Source organism: Pyrgilauda ruficollis, unplaced genomic scaffold, assembly GCF_017590135.1.
Source record: "Pyrgilauda ruficollis isolate IOZ18807 unplaced genomic scaffold, ASM1759013v1 scaffold69, whole genome shotgun sequence".
Lineage (NCBI taxonomy): Eukaryota > Metazoa > Chordata > Aves > Passeriformes > Passeridae > Pyrgilauda > Pyrgilauda ruficollis.
The window spans coordinates 2,046,495-2,060,561 of record NW_024528710.1 but is presented as its reverse complement, the minus strand read 5'-3'; the positions used below and the strand labels follow the sequence as shown (position 1 = coordinate 2,060,561).

At 44.0% G+C, this 14,067-nt stretch overlaps 1 protein-coding gene across 1 annotated transcript in view; it reads left to right on the top strand.

The window, feature by feature from the left end:
- AUTS2 (activator of transcription and developmental regulator AUTS2) overlaps positions 1-14,067 on the top strand; it is a 767,477-nt gene that overhangs the window by 809 nt on the left and 752,601 nt on the right. The gene's annotated exons all lie outside the window — the stretch shown is intronic.

The following is a 14,067-nucleotide window of genomic DNA, read 5'->3' as shown; positions in this document are numbered from 1 at the left end:
GGGCGGCCGCGCGTGTTTCTCGGGGCGGCCGCGGTGCCGCTGCGGGCGGGGGGCGGCCGGCCTGCCGCGCTCCCTCCGGCATGTCACGAGTGGGCCCCGCGGTGGGCGGCTCGAGTCATCCCCCAGCGCGAACGAAGGGGCTGGGAGAGCCCAGGCCGGGCGGAGGGAGGCGAAGCCCCGCGGGGCTTCCCGGGCGTCGCTTCCCTGCGCCCGGCCCGGCCTCGCCTCTCCGTGTTCCCTCCGCCCAGCCACTCGCGAGCGTGTCAGCCCAGCCAGGGTCGTGGTAGTGATGCTGCCGTGGAAGGGGACCTCCAGCCTGTGCGTTTGAAGGGCTTTGTTGTTTGTAAGTTCTGATCAGGAGAAGTTTGCTGTGGTGAAAAAGAGATTTATTTGGGTTTATGTGCACTGGAGGCACAACTGGAACGATGATGAGCTGTCAAAATAAATGTGGAGGTGAAGCTGATTGTTTAACAACAACAACAACAAAAAAATCTGTGTAGCTTTTAAGATGCTTAAATATTTAGCCAGGAATACTTAGTGGATTTTCAGGGTTTTGTTTCCTTGTTTGTTTTATTTGCTTCTTGTTTTGTAGCCAGATTTTGTCCTTGGTTACACCTGTATCCATCCACACTATGCCTCCAACAGAACTTTGGTGTAATTAAGGGAGGATTTGTTCACTTCAACAAACCTCCACATGGTTGGTGTTAGACTCATGTATGTAAGCAATAAGGAACAAATGCTGAGGTAATGTCCAGATTCAATTTATCCACCATTTCTCACCTGGTGAGCCCATCCTCAAGTGCCCTGCTCAAACCAGAGAGACCAAAAGTGTGAATATGTGTTTATGGGCAGGAGAGAAATTTGTGTGCTTCTGTTTCAGACAAAATTCTGGTTTTCCTCAAACAAAGCCCTAGTTTGTGTCATTAAGCATTTTCATGGGAAAAAGGACTTGAGAATTTGGCTATAGTCCTTTTTGGAGAGGAAGTGAAGAGCAAGTTTAGAACTTGGGCATTTTAGAAAATGTCTTTATTCTGTTTCACTTTTTATTTGTTTATTTTCTACTTGACAATAATTGCTGTGCTCTCTTTGCCAAGCCAAGCATGGCTACTACTTGCATCCTCTTGTAATCCTGTATCACTAAAAAGGAGCACAGATACATTACCCAGTTCTGGCAGCTAATATCACGTTCAGATAAAACAATAGCTTGCACACTGAGACTTGACATACTTTTAATGTTCATGTGATAGGTGGCACGTTTTGACCTAACGATTTCATGCTGCGTTAAGAAATAATGTCACAAAATCGTTGTTAGGTGCTTTTTCCTGCAGCTCCGTATGTACACTGAGAAACTTTTTTCTGAAGATCAGAGGGAGATGAAGGTGTCTAAGGCACAACCCCAGCGTGGCAGGAATTGCTCTGTGTGTTGCATGCAGCAGCCTGAAGTTTTTATTGTAATTCAGGTGTTGGTGAGGAGGTTGTGAGAGGCTGGTGGAGCAGGATGCCTCAGCCTTGGTGAGATGTTTCGGTGTTGATGTGTTTGAGTTGAGTCAAGAAGCTATGGGTGCTGTGGAGAGATGTCCTGGTGTTAATGCACCTCATGTGGTGGTGGGTCTTCCCCCAGCTCGTTGGAGGCCATGGAGATTTTCCCCAGGTTCCAGAAGACGCTTGTGCCCAGAATGTAACAAGACTTTCTGAGCCCATGCCTTGTGCTTGAACTTCAGCCTTTCCTTGGGCTTAGCGCAGCTGAAAGGGTGTGGAGACTGTTTTGTCTGCTTGGTGTGAAAAACTGTGAGAAGGAAACTTCAGAACATTTCACCCACTGGAGAATCTAAGCCACGGTTCAGAAGAGGGGACCCAGGTGGATGGTGGCTCATGCAGGGGGGGACAGCCACTGTGGAAGGACAAGGCTGAGCTCTCTGCCTCTGGGGACAACCTTGGAGCTGTAGGGGTGTGGGCTGGTTGGGTGTGAGGTGTCACCCCAGGACCTTCTTATGTATCAAGCTGCAAAAAAAAAGGAATTAGAACTTCCACACAGCTTGATTTCACCTGTCTTTTACTAAATGCTTTTGCTTTTTGTTGGGGTGACTGAAAAAGCCGAACCTGTGCAAAATACCAGGTTGTGTGAAGCTTGTGGATGGCAAAGGGACACAGGTGCTGCACAAGGACACAGATCCCATGCCACTATAACTTCAGGAGGAGTCATCCAGTCTGTTATGGTTATGTTGATAAAAGTTCCCATCCCTTGAAGCAAAACTTTAACCAGCTCCCACTGTGGGAACTGCTTTTCTGTCCAGGTGTCAGTAGCCTTGTCATACTTCTCAAGTGTAAATTGTTTGGTGTTGAAATAGAGGCCATCTGCTTCTGGTTATCTGTCTCTGCATTTGTGGCGCCCCATACCTTGATGTCTCTAATGTTTGTGTGGGGAATACACAGGAAGAGGGAGTAAAATGAAGACAGTGGGATCTCACTGTGGATTTTTTCCTTCTTGGAGTGACAGCTGAGCAATTCTGGTGTCATTGCAGATGTAGCTGGATTGATCCTTGCCTGGCCTTGCAAGATTTCCATGTAGCTGTGTGCAGTAGGGGCCTGTCCCCTACACTGGGGAGCATTTTGGAGCCTTGACCTTCAGAAGCCAGCCCTTAACCTGTAGTAAAGCAGCTGAGGTGTGGTCCTACAATTGGTCACCAGATTCTCCCTGAGTGGCCTTGCTGGACTGAGAGCAGCAAGCCCTGTGATTCACTCCAGAGCAGTTACTCACACGTTGCTGCTGTGAGCTCCCCAAATGTCCAGCCCGGAAAAGCAGGAAGGCACAGACACTGTACCTGTGTTAGTGTGACCAGTGGCTTGTCAAGCTGTGGCTTTTCCCAGCTTGGAGGAGTCTGTGCTGCGCTGCTGGTGTGTTTGTTACCAGCAATAATAGCATGAGGTTCTCCAAACCCAGATGGGCATTTTAGACACCAGCTTGACAAGGAAAGGTCATTTCTCAGAATGTGATAAATCAATCCATTGGAGTGACTTTCTCCATGATGTGCTCTGGCAGTGCTGGCAAGGAGGCTTTTGCAGAGCTCTCTGGTGAGGTGAGATTTCAGGAAGATGTTTGTCTCCCTCCTACCCCCTGGTGCAGAGGTGTCCGGGCAGGAGACTGACGTGACATGGCTGTTGATGTGCCGTGGTGAAGATGGTTTGCTGTGATGAGAAAGGAAATCTGACCTGAATGTTAAGATGGCTTAAAGCCTGGGAAGTACTTTATGTTTCCTGAGTCAGCTCTGACCATCCCTATGGAGTAAGCAGTTGGTTTCAGGTTTTCTGAACACTGAGTAAGGTAATGAGTTTTTTCTGCGGATGTTTGTTTAGCTTCAACTCAGGCAGCTCATCTGACAAGCCTGAAATGGGACACAGATATTTATAAAGCCCAGATAGAAGTGGGGTGGGAAGCGGGGGACTTGCATTTAAATGGGGATTCTTGTTTCATAAAACTGTCACAATTTCTCAGTGTGCATTTGCTGAGCTAATTTCTGTTCAGCACACAGGCATTAGTCTGTTTTGAGACCGTGCTAAATTATCGTCAGGTAAAGCCCAATATAATTAATTACAAATGAGAAATGCTGACAAATATTTGTCAAGGAGCTGTTTAATGAGCTTCAAATTCTGTGTCAGATGATTCCATCCACCTAGTGTAAATAATTTTTAAGCAATTGTTCCATGGTGTTTGTGTGGTTTAGGCAGATGTTAGCTGCAGCACTTTTACAAGTTGCACAGATAGTATGAGACTAGATGGAGTAAAACTTAACAGCTGATCTGGGCTTTAAAATAGAGACACTATAGAAACGAAATATGCAAGTAGCAGGAAGGTTTTGAAGGTCCTGTGGTCTCAGTTGTGTGTCTGTGTGCACTGACAGTGTGGCTCTGTGTATGCATTTGAATGCAGGAATTTGCTTTAATAACTGGTGTGTGATACTCATCTCTAGGCATGGCCCACTGAAAATAGAAATAGCTTGGCTGTGTGACAGCAGAAGCTTTGAGCTGGACACTAGAATGGCTGGCTTGCTCTGTGCTTTTCCTGCCCAAATCATTCTCTTCTCACCAGTCTTCTAGCTGGCCTGATTAGCTTGTTTGCTTAAATTCTCTGAGATTTCAAGCAGGTTTGTTCTGCCTTGTCTCTATCCCTTCATATTTCAAAAGGAATTTGATCTTCCTGCCTTACCACAGCAACATCATAACATCAGATGTTTGTTTAGTGCTGTCAGCAAATCTTGGTGGCCCTTCTTGTGTTTATTGACTGCTTAGATGCTTAGGTGTTTGTCCCAGTCTCTGTTTGCACATGCAAGTCTGCAGATTTAGACCAGCAGAGAAAAGAAGGGAGTAACTAAATGAAGATATCTGGGGATGAGAGGAGGCATTAAGTTTTGTGTGACACTGGGATATCATAGGAAGCAATGCATTTATTATTTTTACTGTGTATTTAGAGGAAACAGTAAACTGACCTGAGATTAAATTTCGAGATAACCTTGAGAGAGCAGCTAACTATCTTGATGAAAACCTCAGTGACCAGACCTGAAAAAACAGCAACTCAAACTGAAGGTGGGACTGAAAACAGCAGGATGCATATTCCACAAAACGAATGTCTAGGGTGATGTTTGAAACATATCTTGCTGTCATTTGGGTACCTGAATACTTTAAAAATACTTTAAAATTATTTTGAAAAGCCTGGTACCTTTCTGGGAGGCAAGGCACTCCTAACTCCAGCTGATTTCAGTAGCTGTTGGAGAGCTGAAGCTGTCTCTTCGGGCAGATAATGACCAAGGATTGAGATTGTTGCATAAATATTCTTTTAAGCTCCTGAAGGTAACCATGTAATGAAGGTGGGGATTTTTACCATTCCCATAGGTGGTAGTAGGAGGCACAATGGCCTTGAGTTGAAGAAGGAAGAGTTTAAACTATAAGGACAAGTTCTTTTAGATGAATGTGATTCAATTAATCTCCACTAGCACTGCTCTTTATGATTAGCACTAACGAGAAATATGCCTCGCATCAAAAGACAAAAGACACCCTTATCCTCCCTTATCTTGGCATCTTTTTTTTCCTGCTATTTGGGGGAGTAAGTAAGCCCTTTCTGATTAAATACCTGGGGACTTTGCTGGCATTGAAGGAGTGTAAAATCCAGGGCAGTGGTGGAGTCACCATCCCTGGAGAGAGTTAAAAGAAGTGTAGATGTGGCACTTGGACACATGGTTAGCAGTGGGGCTGGCTGTGCTGAGTTAATGGTTGGACTCTGATCTTTGAGGCCTTTTCCAACCTAAACAGTTATATGATTCTATGATTTATAAAATAAGGGTAAAGGATCAGGAACTTGGAAGGAAAATGATCATTAGGGAAAGGCAAAAAAATCATCAGAAAGACATCAAGGGTCTGAGTAATTGAAAGATTGACTTACAACGCTGAGATCAATAGAGAAATAGCAGGGACTGTATGGGAACACAGAGAGCCAGAGGGGGATGTTGTTACCAAAAGTGGAAGTTTAAGGAAAGATCCATTGCTGTGTACAAAAATGCTCCTTGGTGAGAGCCCTGCTGTCAGTACCAAGGGGAGACACTCAACCAAATCTGTCCCTGCTTAAGGAGTCATTAATCCCGGTGACTTCAGCTGGGAGGAAGGCAGAAAGATTCCTGTCTCACTTAAGATCATCCCCTCTTTCCCCCAGCTCTGATACTCTTGTTTTTTGGGGTTTTTCTGAACACCTATCAGTTTGACTGGGACACCCTACCACATTACACTGGGGGTCTGACCTGAGCATTGTAATTATCTGCAGCTAAATTAGAAGTTTAATCTTTGTTCTGAGCACAATAAGTTGAGTCAGATAGGCTTTAAAAATAGCCCAAGCTCAAGTTTAGTGAAGTCTCAAATGCAATTAATAAAAAGGTAATGGAGTTAGGAAGTTGCAGGCTGAAATGTGGAAATGTTTAACTCTCAGTTTTCCTGCACTTGGGCTGCAATGTTGCCTTGATTCTGCAAGAGAAAATTGCTTCCAACATTTCTCTGTCTTTTTGTACATCATCCTTATAATTTATCAGTTCAGTATCTTGTGTTCTTGTTGGGTTTTGGCTCTGTATGTGCCACAAATTACCAGCTGCATGCATTTTTTGTATGGTCGGTTTGTTGTCGTTTTGACTCTATGCCAAGCCATGGTGAAGACCACTTCAGAACATCATAGTCCTCTAAACTTCTTTGTTGTAAAATGGATATGAAAATCCACTTTGTAAGTAATGAGGAATGGCTAATGCAGGTAGGGATTTGTTTTGCTGTAACAGCAGAACGTGCAGTGGCAATTTGTCAGATCCCCAGCTCAGCTCGGCTGTACTGTTTGCCTTTAAATAGTGTGTTACCTTAATGTCTTGAGATTTTCCTCCTTGTATCTTGGCAACACTGCTGCTGAAGTTCACACACTCTTGTGGTGGAGAGAGAAGGTTTTAACCAAAAGGTTATGTCTTCAGTCTGGTAAATACTATAGCCAGGAGTTTTGGTTCTGTCATCCTCTGTGCAGTAGTGGTGGAATAAGTCAGTAAAAGTGGATTATCCCTTGGCCCTGCACATATGATTCTGTTTGTGAGGTTCTACTCATGTGGTTTAATTTGATCATGGTGCATATGCTCCATGTGGATTTACTTGGTATTTGGTGTGCATCTCAGCCCTGCTGTTTTTAAAATGTCCTGAGACAAAGGCACAGGAGATGTGCAGAGGTGTGCTGATATCTGATGCGCCCAAGTTCTGGCTGGCTGAACTTCTGATTGTGTAATGCTGGCTGATGCACATATTTACTGATATGATTAATACCACAGCTCCACACAGGAACAGTTACTCAGAGCCATGCAGGAGTTCAGCTCGGTGTTCTTTCCAGGAATGATCACCCTTTAATCTGTCACATGTGTTTGCCAGCTTCCTAAAGTGGAAGCTTCTTCTCCTCCACAGTTTGTGCTCTTATAAATAGTCTCTTTTCATACTTTTATTTGGTACCAAAGGAGACTTAATGGTTTGAGAATAAAACTACTGTCCTCCCCATCCAGACACAAGCTTGGACTTGTCCTTTATTGGATGAGCTCATGAAAAGAGGCAAACACTTTCAGCCTTTGGGACAAGCCCTGTGCTGAGCATCATTTGTGTGAAGCCACCTGGAGCAGGTTTGTGGATGATGCAGGATGACAGTGAACACCAGAAGCAGATACAGGTAGGCACCAGGAGGTTCTAGGTTAGATTAACATTTGTGTGGCTGAAATTCTGAAAAGGTACTTACCTGTGTGTTGTGGAGTAATGCTAACAGTTTTATCAGAGTTCAAAACACATTGTACACTCCCATGAAGTTAAGTATGGTAAGATCCAGACCAAATTCATGCAAGTTTGTGAGCAGCCTTTTTCTGTCATAGGCTGACTGTGAGAGGAGCAGTGTTGTAGAGGAGAGTGTGTAACAGTGGTGATACCTGGTGCAGGTATCTGCTTACCTGTCAGTGGAATCCAGAGCCACTGTTGCCTGTTTCCCTAGGTGGAGGTATGGCTTACCATGTCCCAGGAGACCCATCCTTGGGGACCCAGGTTGCTCTAGAGTGTCCTACAGCTGCTCCTAACTCACCCTCCTGGTGTAGTAAAGGCATTTTAATTACTTTGCCTGTAAAGTGGAACCAGTGAGACAGAAATTGTTGCCACTGACTTTTCCAGGACCATACTTGGGTGGCTCTTGGGTGCAGTAGAGCAGGGTGCAAAGCCTGTGTGGTGAAACTTCTCCCTCCTGGCAAACCCTGACAGCCCATGTTTTGTTGTTTGCACACCATTTCCTGTTTCTGAGACTGAGATGAGTTACAAACATGGTGATAATTGCTCTTGGCACTGATTTTTGTTTATTTTCTCTCTGGAAGTCCTAAGTGACCTGAGACCTTTCAGTCTGATAATCTGTTCAGGTTTTTTTTGGTTTTGTTTGTTTTTTTTTTAATGAGACATCTACTTCTGCAGAAGGTGGGAATAGAGGATAGGTGGCTGAAGGACCTGGCTCCTTTCTTACGTAGATGATGGGAATGGTAGAGAGGTGGCCAAAGGACCTGACTTGTTGCCAGGAATGTGGCTTTGGTCTTCGTGTGGCTCCTGATGACTTCTGTCACCTTCCTCTTGTCTCCTGCACATCCAGGTGTTTAGCACCACATGCCTCCAGAGGATACCATGAGTGTGTTCCAGGGGTCCTCCAGAACCTGGGATCTGTTGCCCAGGGGAAGGAGCTGGGAGGTGCTGCTGTTGCAAGAGCCGGGTAACACACGCGCTCCAGCTTGGTCCAGATTGCTGGGCAGGGCTGGCATGGTGTGGCATCCATCAGAGAGGGCACTGGTGGAGGGCTGAGGCAGTGAAAGTAGTTTTGAGGGGTCTGTGTGGTAAGAAGGCAAGGGGAGAAGTGCTGCTGTTGGGGACGATTTATGTTGTGACTCTGTTAGTGTCGTGGGGTTTAATACAAGTCAAGGGCACTTTGACCTTCGAATGGAATCTTTTGGTGTGAATTTGTGTCTTTTCTCCTCTCTTTTCTCCCCCTAAAGAAATTTCAAAATAAATACTGAAAATCAAAACCATCTGTTTTGAGAGGACCAAATTGCCTCTCTTAATTTTATGGGATTTGGATATTACTGAACGATTAGAAGTCCTACTAATTTTTACTGTCTGGCTATTGTGCTTGTAGGCAGTGACTCTGCTAGCATTAGTCATTTTAACTATGGAAAAAAAAATGCAATTAATGTAGCTCAACAGCTGAGTCTGCTGGACTTTAAAAAAAAAAGAGGGAAAAAAAGTAAATTTTAATGAGTTCTGGGATCATAAAGATACATCTGGTGGATGGATTAGCCAAGTTTGCAACCTCAGAATGTGTATTGAAAAACTCAGTGAATTATGTAGCTACAAAAGAGGATCTTTGCATGTTTATAAGACCTCAGTGCAATCTCCTTATATTTGCCTAATGACAAACAGACATCTTACAGAGGTGCAGCCCAGAATGTACATAGGCTGAAACAGCTCCCTAAGCTGAGAGTGTTTGTATTGGGATGCTGCTACTAGTAAATATTAGAGAATCCATTAAATGTATGGGGGAAAATATTTTCGTATTGGATGAAAGAAAAGAGAAGGAAGGGAATGGAGTGGGGTAGAGAGAAGAGGGAAAACTGCAATTTTAAATGAACATGATGTGTGGGCTAAGATATTGTGCCTCCACTGCTGAACCAGAAAATTTATAACAACTGTTTGTCATGTGTGTGTATTTATAGCCATTCACATAATGAAGAAGTTTCATGAGGTTGTAATAACATATCAAGATGGATGTAATTAAAACAGAAGCAAATTGACACCTCTAGATTAAAGGCAAAGTCTAAACTAATACACCTGTATGCTGTCACTTATGTATTAGTTGTCTGGGGCAGTCTGCCAGATATGCAAATAAAAAGACGTTGGCAAATTTCCTTGGGTGTGTGGTTATGAAAAACCCAACTATTTAATCATTTACCTAGCCCTGCTCTGGTTTGCAGTAAGGGGAGGATTTAATAATGTGGTGTCACCATGCTTTGTGATGGACAGAGGGGTTAAAGGCTGCGGGGTGAGGGGAAAAGGAGCAAGGAGAAATACAGGGCAGGGGCTGCTGGGGAATAATCTTTAAGGGACCCTTTCCTCAGCAAAGAGGGGTCAGCTGCTCTGTTTCAGATCTGCCCCGACTCTTGAAACTCCAGAGCACTGAAGAGTCCTTGACATTGACACTCTGTAGCTTTTGAGCACAGTTCAATGCTTTTTGAAAACTGTCCTGTAACAGCAGGCTTTGCTTCTGTCATGCTGCAGGTGCAAACTTCTAAAATTTATACTTTTGCACCAATTCAAATCTGATGGAAATCGTTACTAGGTCTTTGAAATGGCTATGAAGTTGCTTAGGAATTTTACCTAGGAGTATTTTTCAACTTGTTTCAATTTGCAGAAGCCTACAACATTTCCAGTGGAGTTGTGGGCATCCATTTCAGCCTGTGGTCAATAGATCTGCTCTCCTAATTAACGCTCAGGCTGCAAACTGCTGATGTCAAATAGGCTGGTGGTGTGGAGCAGGAAGGGAATTATTTGCCTTGTTAGATCCAGGGCTGTGAATGGAAATGCCAGCCTTGCTTTTGGATAATTTGCACCCCAGATAACCTGCACTCCTTTAAGTGCCTGGGGACAGAAACAAGTCTTCGTGTGGCTTGTGAGTAACCCTGTGGCTGGTGATGAGGCTCTTGTTAAACCCTGCTGTCTGTGCCTCCAGCTCCTCCTCCCTGAGTGGGAAAAGTGCTACCTTTTCTGGGTTCCTCAGATGGTTGCTTAGATATGTAAAACTAGTTATAAGTAGGTTGATACTATGGGAACTCTGGAGATCTCAATGAAATCCAAAATTCTGGAACTCAGTTTTGAATTCAGGCTTGAAGTTTTTTGTCCCAGCTGGGGATGAACCACAAGAAAATCCCACTATGGTCTGGAGTTGTGCAGAGCAGGGACTGCTAAATGCACCAATTTCCAAGGAGCTGACGGAATAAAAACTCCAATTGGCATGTTTTGTTAGACTTCTTCTGAATTAAAGAGACTCCTTTTTTAGTACATCTGGACATTAAGGATCACTCATACGAGATACATGGCTTCAAAGTGATTTCAAATGGTAGGATTTTTTGTCTTCAATATTTCAACAACTTTTCTTCCACCTTTAATCTTTCATGAGCCGAAGCTTCAAAAGATAATTAGTAAAACACGCTTTTATCTGCATTTATCTCAAAACATGATTAATTTTTTAACTGCAATTATAGCAATCATTTCAAGTTTACTTTATATTAATGAGTAAAGGATTTTTTTGAGAGAGCATGAGCCTAAATATGGCTATATTGGCTGAGTTGAAAGGTGCATTTATGAGTGTGCTTTTGTTTTCATTGCTAGGGATTGAATTTCCGGTTCCAGGAAGTAATATTTCACATGGATTAAAGTCTTTGAAATGCTTTTGCCCAGATTCACTAGATCGTTTTGAGGAGCTGACAGTGATAAGACCTGGATCATGCACTTTGCAGGACCTGGCTACTGAATACCCAGTTCCATGTTTCCTTTCCATTGGTGATTTTTTGTTCCATGCTGTGCATGTGTTCCTTTGCTTGTTGCTCTTGGCATTGAAATGTAAGATATTTGATGCAGACAGTTTGTTGTTAATGAATTAGCAAAGAACTTGTAAGTTTTCACCTTTACCATTCCTGTCTTTGTTATAGGCAACTTAAGAATTTTTTTATTACTCTTTTCACTTCTGGGAAAAATATGTTCATGTCTGTTCCTGTCTTTATTGCTGCACCTGATACATGCTGGACTGTCCAGCTGGTGTCTGCAGCCTGGATCCTGCCTGTAGAGCCTGAGTGTGGCCCCAGAGCCCCAGGAAAATTGTGGCACTGGCACAGAGATATCCCCAAACAGGTACCCATTGCAGAGCCTTCAAAAGCAATAAACCACTGCAGAGGACTACTGGAAAAAAGCACTATTAAACCCCCTTTCCACTAGTGTACAGCTTTTGCATAATTTTGCCCTGTGAAGGCTGTTCCTCAGCTCTGACTGCTGCTTCTCCATCAACAGGAGGCAGAGATTTTGGGGTGAAGCTGCAGTGGAGCTCAGTGCCTCTGAAGGAACCAGGCAGAGCAGCCCTGGGGCTGCTGCAGGTGATGCTGGGCTGGTGGCATGGCCCCAGCTTCCACAGGCAGCAAGGTGAACAGAGCAGGCCTCTGAAACTGCTGTCACAAGGGTAGACGAGAGGTTTTCTGGGTTTTTTGTTTTTTTTTTTTTTTTTCCTTTCCCTTGTTTCCCTTTATTTAGGGCCTGGTCCTGGATGTCAGAGAGGATTTGGAGTAAGCGTGCACAGCCTTGGTTCACATCTGATTTTAGCTTCTAAACTGGGATTGCAGCTCCCCTGCCCTGTGGTCCCTGGGGAGGTGGATGGGCTGGTGGCTGCAACAGTGAATTGGGCAGCTGCATAGGAGAGCACACGAGTGTATAATCAGATTTCTGGTAAACCCAGGTCTCTAAGTCCCTTGAATGGGCAGCTTTGCTGTGAATGGCCTCGTGAGGTCTGCTGTGGCTGCTCTCTTTGTTTGGTATTCTGACAAAAAATTGCTCTGGTGTCCTTGTTGGCGTATTTTTACATCTGTTATCCATATTTTCGATTTGTTCTGGCTGCAGTCTTATTTTGTTTTGCAAAATCTACCTGGGATTGGGACAGAGATATATGTTTGCTAAGGCAGATTTGGAAATTGCGTTGTTGAAATACAGCCCATATGGGCCATTGTAAAATGGTTACTGCAGCATATAATTGCCTTCACAATGATGTGCTTTGTCATTTTCCTTCCATCTTCAAAGAGGCGCTCCTGTAGTCTGCTGACAGCAATGGTGGTATTAGAAAACATATGGATTTGTAAAGGCATTAAACTGTCTTTAGTTCAAGGATTAGATTACAGTGTTAGAGTGTGGGTCACCACGTTTTCGTGGGGATAGGCTGCACTGCAGTGTGTTGGTTTATGTTACAGGTTAGGGAAGGGTTTGTTTATTTATTGAAAATATCTGATGTAAGATCCTTTCAAATACATGGGGAAGGAGGTGTCTCTCGTGCACGGTATGAGCTGCAGCTCTGAGGGCCGTGGCCACACCTCACCCTGCATCGTGTTGGTCAGGGCTCACCATCCACACTGACAAGTTATCTCACCAGGAAATGCCAGTTACAACTTGGAAAAATATACAGAATGTAAACCCCACAAAACTGGCTTTGAAAATTTAAGGGTGTTTTTTTTAAGTCCTCTGTGTTGGGCTGCTGCTCTGAACATCTTGTGTATTTGTTTTGTGTTCATTTTACACTGCACAGCGCCACACATTTTAGAGTACAGGGCAATCTGTTCAGCTTTTACCTCTTTTTCTGTCTTCACAGTTTGAGGTGTGGCTTTTCTGGGGTGGTTGGAAGTCTGCAGTGCCTCTGTCATCCTGGGATGCACATGGCATGGACATGGCACACAGCCTGTCCCTAGCCTGGAGTGATGCTCATGCTCTTACACCATCTCAAGGGGAAAGCTAGAGAGTGGAAGGGATAATACACATAAAGAAGATCCTTCCATTTTAGTTTTATTACTGTATTTCTCTTCCTTTTTGCAGCCTGCTCAGTTTTGTGCTCTGCCTGTCTGGGACCCTGAAGCAGAGGGGGGCTTTTTTCTCCCATGGCCACCTTCACCACATGCACTTGCTGGTGTGTTTGGATTTGCATAGGTTGTTTCCAAAACAACTCTTTGATACCTCTTTTCCCTCAAACAAACACTCTTTTAATGAAGATGCTGAGCCTGTCCTTCAGAGACAGGGGCTGTTTTCTGTGCTGTCACAGCCATCCTTTGTAACCTTGGAGCAGTCACTCCCTTCCCATTTCAGCACGGCTGTGTGAGCACCTGCTCTGGGCTTGTGCTGAGTAGGGATGGATTTGGGATTGGATCCATGTGTATCTCTGGGGACCTGAGATCCAGGCTGCAGATTTGGGTTTCTTGACTGAGAAGAGCAGGCATGTGGGGACAATGCTGATGTGTGAGGTAGGATTTAGTGGGAAATCAAAATATGTGCTTAGGGATCACCTTGAGCTGGAGTGTTAGTTTTGCTGTAGCTGAGTTTTTCTGTCCACAAAATAGGTTTAATAATACTGTCCCTCTTCTGAGTTTGCCTGGCTACTTAATTAGCATCTGTAGAGTGCTGAAATAGTAAGTGGTTAACAAAAAATATCTACATAATTTTACTGTAGGACAATAAAGCACCAGTGTCTGTACACATGTAGCAGGGACCTGCCTAGAACACTTACTTAAATAACTGAAAGCACTTTTTTTGTTGCCAACCACATTTTTTAAAAAAGCTATAATTTTGCCTTAAAATTGCTGATAACAGCCAACTTCATTAAGGAAATCTGATGTGAAGGGTAACACAATGAAATTCTGTTTAATGCTTTATCTTTCTTTATACTGTTACGATTAATAAGTGTGTAAAAGTTGGTGT